Source organism: Acomys russatus, chromosome 1, assembly GCF_903995435.1.
Source record: "Acomys russatus chromosome 1, mAcoRus1.1, whole genome shotgun sequence".
NCBI lineage: Eukaryota > Metazoa > Chordata > Mammalia > Rodentia > Muridae > Acomys > Acomys russatus.
Window position 1 is genome coordinate 66,712,485 of NC_067137.1, and position 14,278 is coordinate 66,726,762.

General features: G+C 46.8%; 1 pseudogene; it reads right to left on the reverse strand.

Moving 5' to 3' along the window:
- Window positions 1–3,760: 3,760 nt before the first annotated feature.
- On the reverse strand, window positions 3,761–5,807 carry LOC127188224 (E3 ubiquitin-protein ligase RNF114-like; annotated as a pseudogene).
- Between the last annotated feature and the right edge of the window lie 8,471 nt (window positions 5,808–14,278).

The following is a 14,278-nucleotide window of genomic DNA, read 5'->3' on the forward strand; positions in this document are numbered from 1 at the left end:
AACTGAGATATAAAAGGAGTCTTGGGAAACTAGAAAGCTCGTTACAGGAATAACTCACAGCCATGACTCAGCAGCTCGGTGTAAAGGAAGCCAGAAATGTCGCAAACACAATGCTCTTTGCCCTAAATAAGTGTATTAAACCGGATCCTGGCTACTAAAGTCTCTGCAGAAGCCCAGGCTCAGTTCTCAGAGACCAGGGGTTGGCTGGAGGAATACCACTGTCCTCTTTTCAGACAGCAGGCTCTGGGACTAAATGACCTGAGGTGCTTCTGTGTGAGGAGCTGGCCCAGGGGACAGCACATCCTGAAGCAACAGCATGTGCAAAGTTCCTCTCTCACCTCAGGGGCCAGAAGCAGCGTTGCTAACTGAAACGTGCCTGCCTACTGCCCAGGATGTGAAATCACAACCAACCATGCACGGTGTGATCCGTATGCCCCCAGCCATCCTTCGCTCCCCCAACCAATCCATTTGCTTTTACAAGTGCTTAAAAAAAAAACAAAAAACAGCGTGAAGTGAAACTAGCAGATAATTTGGAAGAACAGAAATAAAGTTTTTGTTCTTTTTGGCTTTGTTGTTGTTTTGATTTTATTCTTTTTGAGATAGTCTTGCTATGTAGCCCAGGCTGGCCTTAAACAAGAGATCTTCCTGCCTCAGCCTCCCAAGTGTTGGGATTACAGGCCACTACGCTGGGTTAAGTTTTGTTCTTATACTAGCTTGTTTCGACAAGATAGTTTATTATTGCTTTGTTTTTTTTTCAAGTCTAAGATGGCATGCCTTCCTTACCCACACTGTAATTTTCTTAATTTTGCCTAGGCTTTATATAGTATATATGTCACTCACAGAGCTCTGTCAACCTTAGAGCATGCCAGCTTTGTACTTCTCATTGTCCCAGGCTTGCTGGAAACAACCACAGTGTGGTTTGGTCTGAAGCTGACTTGAAGAGCTGAGGCAACACTCAGGCCCAGAGTCCCAGAAAGGCTCCAGAGCTAGGATGGAGGCCAGTCACTGGGGGCACAGAATACTGCCTGCCTGCCTGCCTGCCTTTCTTTCTTTTCTTTTCTCTCTCTTTTTTTTTTTTTTTTTTTTGGCTTTTTCAGACAGGATCTCTCTGTGTAGCCCTGTCTGTCCTGGCTTTGTAGACCAGGCTGGCCTCGAACTTACAGTGATCTGCCTGCCTCTGCCTCCCTGAATGATGGAATTAAAGGCATGCATATATAATGTTTTCCCCCCTCAGGCCACACACACACACACACACACACACACACACACACACACACACACACACACTTTTTGTTTGGTGGTATAATTTCTTTACCTAAAAATGCCATTCTATAAGATGAAGATGATGTCACTCTACTTTCAGCCAGCCCCGGAATGTGTACCCACGTCTCTGTGCTGTGGGAAATATCAGCGTTTCCCTTGAGCTGCCTGGTACTACCTTCCCCTAGGACTAAAAGTGCTGAGAACAGGAACCACATTGAAGTATTTTTTCCTCTTTGGTTTTCCTCCTGCTTCTTCTTCACAAGTCCTGGCATTACAGGCACACACTCTTATGTCCCATTCATACCTGATTTTTATGAAATGACACCCTAGTGCCTGCTTTGCTTACTTCTGGCTCCAGGGTCTTATGTGGCCCAGGCTGATCTGGAATTCCCTCTGTAGCTGAGGTGATCTTGAAGTCATCTCGCCTGAGCTGCCCAGTGCTGGAATTGAGAGATGTGGGCAACAGCAACGGCAGCTGGCTTTACTCATAGCACTATTTTTTTTTTTTGTTTTTTTTACTCATGGCACTTTTTTTTTTGGATAAATTATGACATTTATTTATATTTCACCTTGTAAAAGCTAGAACATAACCACACTTTCTGGAAAGTCATTATATTAGAAACAGTTGAGTGTGATGCCGGACAAGAGGCTCCTGATGCACTGTGGCACAGCTGTGCCTTTCTCAGTTCCTCAAGTCAAGGTCTTGTCAAACCTTCCTCCACCCATCTCCTGAGCAAACCTTTCCAGAGGGTACAGTGAAGAATCCTTAACATCTGGGCCCTTCTAAACAGTAACATTGGGGAAACAATCTTGCCCGACTCTGCTGGTTCTGAGGCATCTGAGCTAGCTCTCCTGGGCAGGCGCAGGCACCACCGGGGAGGTACAGCATCAAAAGCACACTACTGCATGCAGTCCCAGCTGGACGAGAGCCACATGGCTGGAAAGGGTTTTGCCCAAGCCCTAGGTCTGTCAAGAGGGTCTGTCCTGCAGATGAGCCTGGTGGTGCCCATCTTTGTACTTTGTAAAATGTGCTGGACTTCCAGCTTTCAGAGCTGCTGCTTAAGACAGCCTCCAGGAGCCTGCCTCTCTCAACTGCGGCAGGCCTAACTTTCATAACTTCTCAACAAGGGCTTTGGAAGAGATGAATGGATACGACCCTCACTTTGCCACGGCATTTAAAACACACACACTTGTGCAAGAGGCTCTGTAACAACAACAGGTTTATCAGGTTACCAAACAGTACATACAACAGGCAACGCTCTCCCTCCTGCATCACCAGAGGGCTCTTTCACACTTCAGAGCAAGGATGTCAGCAGATACCCAAAAGAGGGGCACGTGTCCCACGAAAGCCTTCACTTACCAGGAAACTGGGACAGAGGGGAAGGCATCCTATTGGGACTCTAAATGAGAGACGCATGGGAGAACAGCAAAATAAAAGGATCCAGAGGGTCCTAGAAATCTACAAGTAGAACAATATGATAGGCAGATTTGGGCCCAGGGGTCCCGCTCAAACTAAGGCACCAGCCAAGGACAATACAGGAGGTAAACTTTAAACCCCTTCCCAGATCTAGCCAATGGTCAGAATATTCTCCACAGTTGAGTGGAGAGTGTGATACGACTTTCTCACATACTCTGGTGCCTCACATTTGACCATGTCCCCTGGAGGGGGAGACCTGGTGGCACTCAGAGGAAGGACAGCAAGTAGCCAAGAAGAGACTTGATACCCTATGAGAATATATAGGGGGACGTAATCCCCCTCAGGAACAGTCATAGGGGAGGGGAATAACGGGAAAATGGGGGGGGGGAGGAATGGGAGGATACAAGGGATGGGATAAACATTGAGATGTAACAAGAATAAATTAATAAAAATAAAAAAAAAAAAAAAAAAAAAAAGAAAAGAGAAACAAAAAAAAAAAAAAAAAAAAAAAAAAAAAAAAAAAAAAAAAAAGAGGGGCACGTAACCCAGCCACATGGGAACACTCATCAGCATGAAAGAAAACTAGGAGCCACACACCCCACCTTTCCCCTCTTGTAGATGAATGCACTCCACCTTTGCTACCCAACATCTCCACTACAGTTCTATGGTGATACCTTACCCTAAAAGGCACCGTCAGGCATTTAAGACAGAAGCCAGCCAGTTGTACAAATGTGCAGGAGGTGTAGGAAAGTAGCAGTAACCAAAACTTCCACCATCAGACTGCGCAACCCCAATGTCATCCAGGAGAAGAGGAGTGCAGCCCTGGCCCACTACACTGCAGAACCCATCGCACCTCGGGGCCAACGAAAGGAGTCTCTGTTTTAGTGTGCTATTCATGGCCCAGGGAAGGTCCTGGCTGGCTGGGAGGACCTGAGAGATGAACACTGGACAACACGAATGTGAAACAAGAAGCTGGACTTCTTACAGGAGGCAGTAGCTGAGGTGCAGTGAAAACAGACATGGGACAAACAAGGTTACCAGTGGGGAAGACAATGCTGCAGAGCCCAAAGGAAACAGAGCTCTGTCCTAGTGCCCCATCACCCTGGGAGGAGTGAGCCTGTCCGGTGCCACGGCTCACTTCCAGATCTGCATTACATGTGAGGAGCAGGAGTCAGGGCTCACACCGAATGCGTAATGGAAGCTCAAGAATGAGGCCACACTGAGGACCCTGTTCACTGGTCGATAATGGAGCGTTGCAACACCTGGTTCATCATGTCATCTTCGTCAACATCATAATCCACAAATGTGTCATAGGAAAAGCGGTGGCGGCGCTGGATATGCTCCATGAAGTTAGCGCTGCGGTAGCTCAGGTCTCCCCAGGGCATCGAGGCACATATGGTACAAACTATCCGTGCTGTGAGTCAGTGTGCAATGCTCCACAAGTCCTTCCTGATCAAAGTTCTTCTCAGGACAGTAAGGACAAGGAAAGGTGTACCGGTTTGGGACACTTCTTGGCTGAAGGGACACATCCTTGGTGGTGGCCTTTACACCTTCCATGGTGTAATTCTGGTACTTGGAACATGAAGCCACGTGGGATGAAATTCTTACGGCAGCCATGGCAAGAAGTCTCTGTGCTCTCCATCTGCCGCTCGAGCTCCATAGCTCGGAGGCCAGGTGCCAGAGCGCTGCGACACACCCCACAGACAGGTTTCTTCGGCTTCAGACATTCCTGCAGGCATGCAGAGCAAAAGATGTGTCCGCAGGGCACCTGCACCGGCTTCTTGAACACTTCCAGGCACACGGAACGCGTAAAGCGGCTGAGGGGGTCAGTCTCCAACTCCGGCCTCGCCAACTGCGCGGCTCCCTCACGCGCTTCCTGCTGCGCCGCTGCTATCTTGCTGCTGAGGAGTTTCGCGCTGAAAGAGCCGCGGGGGCGGGTGGGGGGGGGGAGGGGCCTCATAGCACTTTTTAAATCTGCTAAAAGGGAGTCTAATAAAGCAATGTGGTAGCAGATACCTGAGGTGCCAGCACATGGAGCTGGAAGTAGCAGAAAGGTTAGGGATTCAAGGTCATCCACAGCTTACAGTAAGGGGCCAGCCTGAGTGATGAGATCCCATCACAAAAACAAAAGACTCAAGTGGGATGGTGGTGCACGCCTATAATCCCAGCACTCGGGAGGCAGAGGCGGGCGGATCTCTGTGAGTTCAAGGCCAGTCTGGTCTACAAAGCGATTCCAGGACAGCCAAGGCTACACAGAGAAACCCTGTCTCAAAAAACCAAAAAATAAAGAATAAATTATGCTGGATGTGGTGGTCCATGCCTTTAATCCCAGCACGTGGGAGGGCAGAGGCAGGTGGATCATCTCTGTAAGTTCAAGGCCCAGCCAGAGCTAAATACTGAGACCCTATCTCAAAAACAAGACAGAACAAACAAAAAACCCAAAACCACTATATATACGCAAATAAATAAACAAACTAAAGTAAAAATAAAAACATTTTATTGTTATGGTATGGGAGAGGGTGCGGGTTGCAGCACACATGTAGAGGTCAGAGGTTTGTTTCCTTCCCCAGAGAATATGTTTAATAATTTTGTTTTTGTATATCTCTCCTACCCCTAGCCAGGGTCTTGTTATGTGGCCTATGCCTCCTTGAACTCACTATAATCCCCCTGCCTCAGCATTGCAACTGCTACAGTTACAGACGTGAACTGCCATGCCCAGGACACGGCTTCTATTCTAGTGGTTCACAGGCATAGGGGTAGTTGTTCTGTAGGGAACGACAAATGTTCACTACAGAAGTGTTCTTCGTATTTCCCTTATTAACATGCTATGGTATACACTGCATGTACATGCCATGCGTTCCTATCAACCATGGCGGTGTGAGGCTGTTCCACCTTGTGCAGCCTGTCACAACCTTCATTTACTGACCATCAGGATCCTGGAGGTGGACAGGAAGGATTCCCCTACCACCTGTTACTCTGGTGGCCATGTTGAGCGGGGCTCCCAGCCAGTCACCTCTGTCCTTCCCCGAGAACTATCTCACCCTTGAGAGTCTCCACACAGTCGCTGGCTAGCCAGGCTTTTCCTGAAGGCATGGCTCTTCTCGCAGCAGGCCTTAGAGACAGCCATTTGGCCAAGGCTGGTGCAGGTTCTACGGGAACCTACAGAAGGTTGTGGATTCCAGGCAGAGTTGTTTGGACAGCACACTAAGAGTTAAGAGTCCACCATAACTTCCTTCTTATTCCAGGGCCACATTAGTAGGTTGACCTTTTCCCTGAACAAATATTTGAGGGCAAACCTGATGTCACAATTTTGACTTTGTGAGAGGACAAGGAGCACCTACTGATGGGTGAGGCTGGCCACCCACACCCAACATTTGTCCCTTATCAAGGCTTGATTGACCTCTGCTCAGCCTGACTTAGGATGGGGGTGGCATGACCAACACTTTTTCTCTTTGTGATAAAGGTTAAAAAAAAAAAAAAAGGACAACGTGGAAGTAAGAGGTAAGAGTGGACACAAGACACACAGGAACTTTCTGAAGATACCGCTCAGTTTAAGGAGCTGTACACACACTTCTGCTCCAGCAAAGCTCCAGACATACCTGTTGCAAACAGCACTGTGTCACCCAGTACACATTTACTGATATTAATTGAATTTAAATATTCAGGGGATATAATTCATTCAGGGGAACCCTCTGATGCTCCCTCAGATACTTCTTTACCTTGCTTGCTTGTTTCACATTCCTTTGATATAAAAGTGTCACTGGTTCTTCTAGAACTTTCTGTGCAGCCCAGGCTGGCCTTGAATTTGCAGTAGCTTTCCCATCTCTGCCTCCTGGGTGCTAAGAGGAAAGGCATGGGCCACCCACCCCATTTCGTTTTTGTTTAGATAGAATCAAGCTATGTAACTCAGGAGGGGCTGTGTTATGCTTCTGACTCTGCAGTGCTGGGACGACAACGCAACACCGTACCAAGCTTGAATACCGCTCAGAAAACACACAGGCCCTGGTTTTGGAGGTACATGCTATGGTCTCTGACAACCAGCACTGGGGTTACAGGCACATGTGGCTCTGCCCAGGTTATTATGTGGGTGCTGGAGATCTGAGCTTAAGTGTTCTTGCTTGCTGCCTTGTTGCTGTGAAGAGACACCATGACCATAGAATCTCTTATAAAGGAAAACATTTAATCGGGGCTGGCTTACAGTTTCAGAGGTTTAGTCCATTATCATCATGGTGGGAAGCATGGCGGCATGCAGGCAGGCGTGGTGCTGGAGAAGGAGCTCCCTCTTGATCGGAAGGCTTGATCTGAAGGCAGCAGAAGTGAATCCCACACTAGGCCTAGCTTGAGCCTGAAACCTCAAAGCCTATCTCCACAGTGATACAATTCCTTCCACAAGGCCACACCTCCTAATAATGTCACTCCCTATGGGCCAAGCATCCAAAGACACGAGTCTATGGGGGCCAAACCCATTCAAACCACCACACTTGCATAGGAGGAACTCTGTCTGCTGAGGCATCTCTCCAGCCTCTGCAAGCCTTTTATTTGGGGTCTCTTCCTTTCTCCTTCCTTCCTTCTTCCTTCCTTTCTTTCTTTTTTCTGATTTTTCAAGATAGGGTTTTTCCATGTAGCCCTGGCTGTCTTGGAACTCACTCTGTAGACTAGGCTGGCCTTGAACTCAGAGATCCACCTGCCTCTGTCTCCCAAGTGCTGGAAGTAAAGGTGTGTGCCCCCATACCCAATGTGATTGAATATTTCAATTAAGTAAAATACTATCATTACAAATATAGTTTTAAAAAACTTATTTAATTTTTACATTTATTGAATTTTTAAATTTTATGCGCATTGGTGGAACTGGAGTTACAAATAGTTGTGAGCTGCCATGTGGGTGATGGGAATTGAACCCAGGATCTCTGGAAGAACAGCCAGTGCTCCTAACCACTGAGCCATCTCTTCAGACCCATAAGTATATATTTTTTAAAAGGATGGCTTCACCATTTAGCTCTGACTGGCCTGGAACTTTCTGTGTAGACCAGGCTGACCTCAAACTCTCAGAGCTCCTCCTACCTCTGCCTTCCAAGTGCTGTGATAAAGGTATATGCCACAATGCCTGGCTTGATTATACTTTTTTAAATTAAAGGAGAAATTTTAAATGAATAAAATGGATTGATAAGACAAGGTAGCAAAAGACTGGATTTGAACTGTATCAGTGAAAAGCACAACTGAATCCAAAACATATGTTATAGCAATCAAATCAAAGCACATTAAAATAAGTTATATATTTTTTCACCCACCAAATGAGCTGACTTAACACGTGGGTAGCATCTGGTGTTAGGACAGGTATGCTGAAGAGCAAGAGTTTTCACCACCCGATGCTGGGAGCAGAGGGACTTGCTAGCAGAAAATGAGCATGTGTGTCACAAACCAAGCCAGCTGTGGCCCAGTAGTGGCTCTGAGGAGGCTCCATCCTAAAGCAATAACTTTAGCCAGACATGGTGCTGTAGGCTTTCAGTCTCAGTACTCCGGAGACAGAGGTGGGCAGACCTCTATCAGTTCGAGGCCAGCCTGGTCTACAAAGGGAGTCCAGGACAGCTGAGGCTACACAGAGAAACCCTGTCATGGGGAGAAGAGGGAGGAAGCGAGTCAGAGAGTGAGAGACAGACAGACACAGACACAGACACACACACACACACACACACACACAGAGAGAGAGAGAGAGAGAGACAGAGAGACAGAGAGACAGAGATGCAGAAAGAGAAAGAGAGAAACACACAGAGAGAGAAAGATAGGAAAAGAGGAAATAAGAAAGAGGAAATTAGAAAGGAGGAAATACAAAAGACTATATTCAACATTTATCTTTTTTACTTTTTTTTCTGAGAGAAACAGTCTCTTTTCATATAGCCCTAGTTGCCCTGGAATTTGATATGTAAATCAATCTGACCTCAAACTTGTGGCAATCCTTCTACCTTTGTTCCCAAGGACTGGGGTTACAAGTGTGTGCCACCAGCTCCAGCCCTATATTCATTTCTGATTCTATAAAGTAGAAATAAAGTATCTTGCACTAGAGAAGAAATCAAGTAAATTGCAGCACAGTCATTAAAAGTAACACTTAAATGCAGTTTGTCAGAAAGTACCTGCTTATCCTAAGTCACACTTGAAAATAGGTTGCTAGGCTAGAGAGTTGGCCCAGCCCCTAGGAGCACTGACTGCCCTAGCGGAGGATGCAGGTTCGGTTCCCAGCACCCACATCAGGTGGTTCACAACTGCCTGTAGCACCGTTTCCAGGGGTTCCAAAGCCCTCTTCTGGTCTCCAACACCTTCATGGGTGTGGCAAATATACAGACAAGTAGCTGTGGACACACACACACGTAAATAAAAAAGATTTTAATGAGTTACAAAACTATGTACCAGCCGGGCGTGGTGGCGCACGCCTTTAATCCCAGCACTCGGGAGGCAGAGGCAGGCGGATCGCTGTGAGTTCGAGGCCAGCCTGGTCTACAAAGCGAGTCCAGGACAGCCAAGACTACACAGAGAAACCCTGTCTCAAAAAACCAAAAAAAAAAAAAAAAACCAAAAAAAAAAAACTATGTACCTCCAACTTCTTGAAGAAGAAACTGCTCAAGGCGAGGAAAGTGAAATCACTGAAGTCACACTGAGAACCCTGTAGTCACCATGGTGAGCCTTCCATTTGTTTGTTTACTAGTTATGACTGAAAAGGGCCATCTTCTACTCCGTTTACTTGTGTTTTCAAACTATCCCCCCGGTACTGAGCAGAACTGAGGGTATTGGATGGGGAGCACAAAGAGGGAAAAGAGAGGCAGCCTATGGGCTTTCTTTCTTTCTTCCTTCCTTCCTTCCTTCCTTCCTTCCTTCCTTTCTTTCTGTCTTCCATTCTTTCTTCCTTTCTTTTTCGGTTTTTAGGACAGGGTTTCTCTGTGTAACCTTGGCTGTCCTGGAACTCTTTTTGTAGCCTAGGCTGGCCTCGAACTCACAGAGATCCACCTGCTTCTGCCTCCCGAGTGCTGTTTTTTTTTTTTTTCCTTTAAAATTTTCTTTTTTAGATTTATTTTATTTTGTGTGTATGAGTGCTTTGCCCACATGTATGTCTGTGCACTACACGCATGCCTGGTGCCTAAGGAAGTGCGGAGCCCTTATGCCGGTGCTGGGAATTGAACCCAGGTCCTTTGCAAGAACAACAAGTGCTCTTAACCACTAAGCCAACTCTTCAGCTCCATGTATGCAGGTTTTCAATGAAAAAAACCAAGAGAAAAGTAGACATGGTGGAGATGGGGCAGACAGGCAGAAGTTGGCTGCAGGAACTTCACACAAACATGACATTGTCAAGAGAAATATTGGAAAATAAAAGAAGAAAAATAACCCTTAAGCTAAATGCCATTTAGGAAAAAAAAAAAAAAAAAAAAGATGTATCTTTAGCAGCCAGATGGTGGTGGTGCACACTTTTAATCCCAGCACTTGGGAAGCAGGAGCACGTGGAGCTCTGAGTTCGAGGCCAGCTTGGTCTACCGAGTGAGTTCCAGAACAGCCAAGACTACGCAGAGAAACCCTGTCTCGAGAAACAAAACAAAGATTTATTTTTACTTTATGTGCATTAATGGTTTGCCTGCATGAATGTGTAACACATGTGCACCGACGGAAGCTAGAAGGCTGTGTCTGATCCCCTGGAACTGGAGTTACAGATAGTTGTGAGAGGCCACGTGGATGCTTGGAATAGAACGTTTGCAAGAGCAGCAAGTGCCCTTAGCTGCTGAACCATCTCTCCAGCCCTCCCCCCTTTTGAGATAACTGTCTCATTATGTAGCCTTGGCTGGCCTAGAACTTGTTATGTAGAACAGGTTGACCTTGAGCTCAGAGAAAGCCACCTGTCTTGGCTTCCCAAGTGCTGGGATCAAAGGCACCTACCACCATAACCACCACATGTGAATTTATTAAAATCCATTTTCAAGCACCTCACTGGGAACACTGAGAGTAAAAGGCACAAACGTTGCCCTTTAGTGGGGCCCACAGGGGCGGAAGTAGTTACGATGCAGTGCCAAGCGCCCGAGTGATACAATAAGAAAAGCCGTGTCCCAGAATGATGCCTAGGGTTTCATGAGAGCAAAGCCAACACTGCCAAAAGCCAGGACCCAGCCCTGAAGGTGTACCTAAGAACAAGATGGCTACCTGGAAGGCTGCCAGGAGAAAGGGAAAGGAACTCTGAGAGTTATTGAACGAGGCTCCTCCTTTTGCCAATGTGATATTTCTGGGAGGAATAAAAATGTCTTGGTTGAGCCAGGCATGGTGGTGCATGCCTTTAATCCTAGCATTTAGGAGGAAGAGACAGGCAGATCTCTGCAAGTTCGAGGCCAGCCTGATCTACAAAGTGAATCCAGGATAGTAAAGACTATACAGAGAAACCCTGTATCAAAAAACAAAACAAAAAGTCTTGGTTGAGATGCACAAACAGTAGGATTTGGGAGGAGTGTTGAGGAACCACGCAGCGAGGCCAGGAGATCTGCAGGCCAAAGAATTTGCTCGCCCCAGCTGAACCAGGGCCCGAAGAGGGTTGATGTAGTAGAAGTTTTGGTTTCTTTGTTTTTGTTTTAAGCCCAAATGTGGGATATGGGGATGCCTTAGTTTACTCACAGCTGATAATTGCTTCATGCAGCTCAGCTCAGAGAGGGGCATGATCTTTGCCAGCTGGAGATAGTTTCATTCTGAGGATTTGGAGAGGGTATAAATATGAGAGTCCAGAGAGAAAAGGCAAGGAAGAAGAAGAGGAAGAAGAAGGCTGCTTTTTGTTCCTTCTGTGTTTGCTGTTGCTGGATTGCTAGATAGCCTGATTTCTGAGATTGGTATTTTCCCAAAGAGCCCAGTGACCCTAACCAGCAGGAAGTACTAAAGAGAACTCTGACCTCTTTCCATTTTAGCTTTTTTTCTCTTATTTTTCTCTCCTATCTGGTGTTAGGGAAAAGGAGAGAAAAATGGAATGATAAAATAAAAAGGGGGGAGCCCCACCTTTGGCACCATCTGTAGGTGCTATTTTTCACTCTATTTTATTTGGCGTTCCTTAAGCCTCTACCTCCCTTCCAACCCCCTCAACCCAGGTAGGAGAGAAAGAAGATAAGAGGGGAAAGGGGTGGACTCCTCCTTAACACTTCCTGCTAGATAGGGTCATCAGTTCTTTGGGGAAATACCAATCTCAGCCATCAGGATATCTAGCCGTACAGTAATGGCAAACACAGATGGATGAACAAGTAGCCTTTTTCTTCCTCTGTCTGTCTGCTGGAAACCCTCGCCTTCTCTCTCTGGGCTCTCTATTTATACCCTCTCCAAGTCCTTAGAATGAAACTATCTCCAGCTGGCAAAGACCTCACCTCTCTCTGAGCTACACAGGCACTTATCAGCCCCATATCTGACACTTGGGATTAAAATAAAAACATATTTATATAACATAAATGAGTTGTTAAAGAAACCAAAATTTATCCGGGTGTGGTGGGACACACTTTTAATCCCAGAACTCTGGAGGCAGAGACAGGAGTATTGCTGTGAGTTCGAGGTCACCCTGGTCTACAAAGTGAGTCCCAGACAGCCAAGGCTACACAGAGAAACCCTGTCTTGAAAAACCAAAACCAAAACAAACAAAAAACCCCAAAACTTCTACTACAGGTTGGGGAGAGAGTATAGTGGCCTTTAGGATGAAACAAGTCAGGTTGGAAGAGAGACTGTGGCAAGCCAACTACAGGTACCTGAAAGACCTTATTCCCACCCCTGACAAAAACTTCAGCTTCATCTTGAGGGTAACGGCAGTCTTGTTCCAGGGAATGGGAATAATCTCAGAGACAAAGCAGTGTTCTTGGGCTCCAGGATGAGGTGCCACACCCCGCCATCTATGGGAGCACCAAATGTGGCCCCAGCCATATTAGCCTTACAGAGACGCTCTGGGAGGGACTTGGTGGTGAGGCGTTCCACTAAGCTGAGGTATCAACAGGATAGAGACAAAGGCCAGGTAGAGGCTGGCTGCCATTGTGGGGTACCCAAGAGCATCTGGGCTCCTTGGGGAAGAATACCTCTCACCATTTCCCTCCAGGAGAGCAGAAGAGGTCAAGTCCCTGCCTCTCCTGACTCTTGCCGCAGTCGATAGGAACTGGAATGTGGTATTCACAGGCCAACTGGATGCCTAGGGATTTGGCTCCTGGGTGAGTGAGTTGAGGACACTTTGTCTAAAGGTCATCTACAAAAGCAGGTGCAGCAAGCACAGCTGCCCTACAGCTCTCCTGGCCACAGTCACCTCTGGCCCCCAGAGCTCTCACTTAGGACCTTCCAAGCTCTGCCTCTCTTGTCCGTTCTGTGGGGTCTCCACCTCTGTGGACTTCCACTGAATTCCTTGGTGCTTAAATTAGCTGCTCCTGGTCACTGCTCATGAGGAGAACACCAGGCTGGCATCTACCACCTAGCTGACAAATGTTTCATCCCCATGGACTTTCTGTCATGGATGACTGAAGCCGTTTCCTACCTGCGCTTCCTCCCAGCTTCCTCTGCCTCCTTAACTCCTTCAAGTATCACTGACTGACATTTTTTTTTCTTTTAAGATTTCTTTTATTTTTAATTACGTGCATGTGTGGGGGAGTGGGTGGGTGGGTGGGAATATGTGAATTTGGGTGATAGTGCCTGCAAATGTCAGTTGGAGTTATAGGCAACTGTGAGCTACAGACCTGGATGACGGGAATCCCCATATTGAATTCTTGTTTGTTTTGGCTTTTAGAGTGTCACTAGGTAGCCTGTATGGCCTTGAACTTAAGACCTTCCTGCCTTCTGAGTGCTAGGATTATGGGAAGTTATGAAAAAGCTAAATTATGGGCCGGGCGTGGTGGCACACGCCTTTAATCCCAGCACTCGGGAGGCAGAGGCAGGCGGATCGCTGTGAGTTCGAGGCCAGCCTGGTCTACAAAGTGAGTCCAGGATGGCCAAGGCTACACAGAGAAACCCTGTCTCAAAAAACCAAAACCAACCAACCAACCAAACAAACAAACAAAAAACCAAAAAAACTAAGTTACATTAGGTCCTTGACCAGTAAAATCATTGGATTAAAAAAAAAAGTGTGTTATCAGGGCTGGAGAGATGGGTTGGTAGCTAAGAACTCCTACTGCTCTGGCAGAGGAATCTTTCCTTTCCAGCCCCCACAGGAGATGGTTCACACTTGCCTGGAATTCTGGCTCACAGGAGATCTGGACTGCACTCATGCGCACATTCCGGACACAGGCATAAACGCATACATGTAATTTAAAGTAATAAAAACACATCTTTGAGAGACTGGAGAGATGGCTCAAGTGTTGAGAGCTCTGGCTGCTCTTCCAGAGGACCTGGATTCAATTCCAAGCAACCACACAGTAGCCCACACCTGTCTGTAATTCCTGTTCCAGGGACATGACACCCTCATACAGGCATACACGCAGGCAAAACACCAATGCACATTAAAAAGCAAACAAGCATGCAAACAGACAGCATGGCTCTGGTGTGCACAGGTCAAACCTAGATTCCCACAGCCTCCTGTCACAGGCTGTTCCTGTGTTCTGATCTGAGAAGCCTGTATTCTCCTTGAGGGGG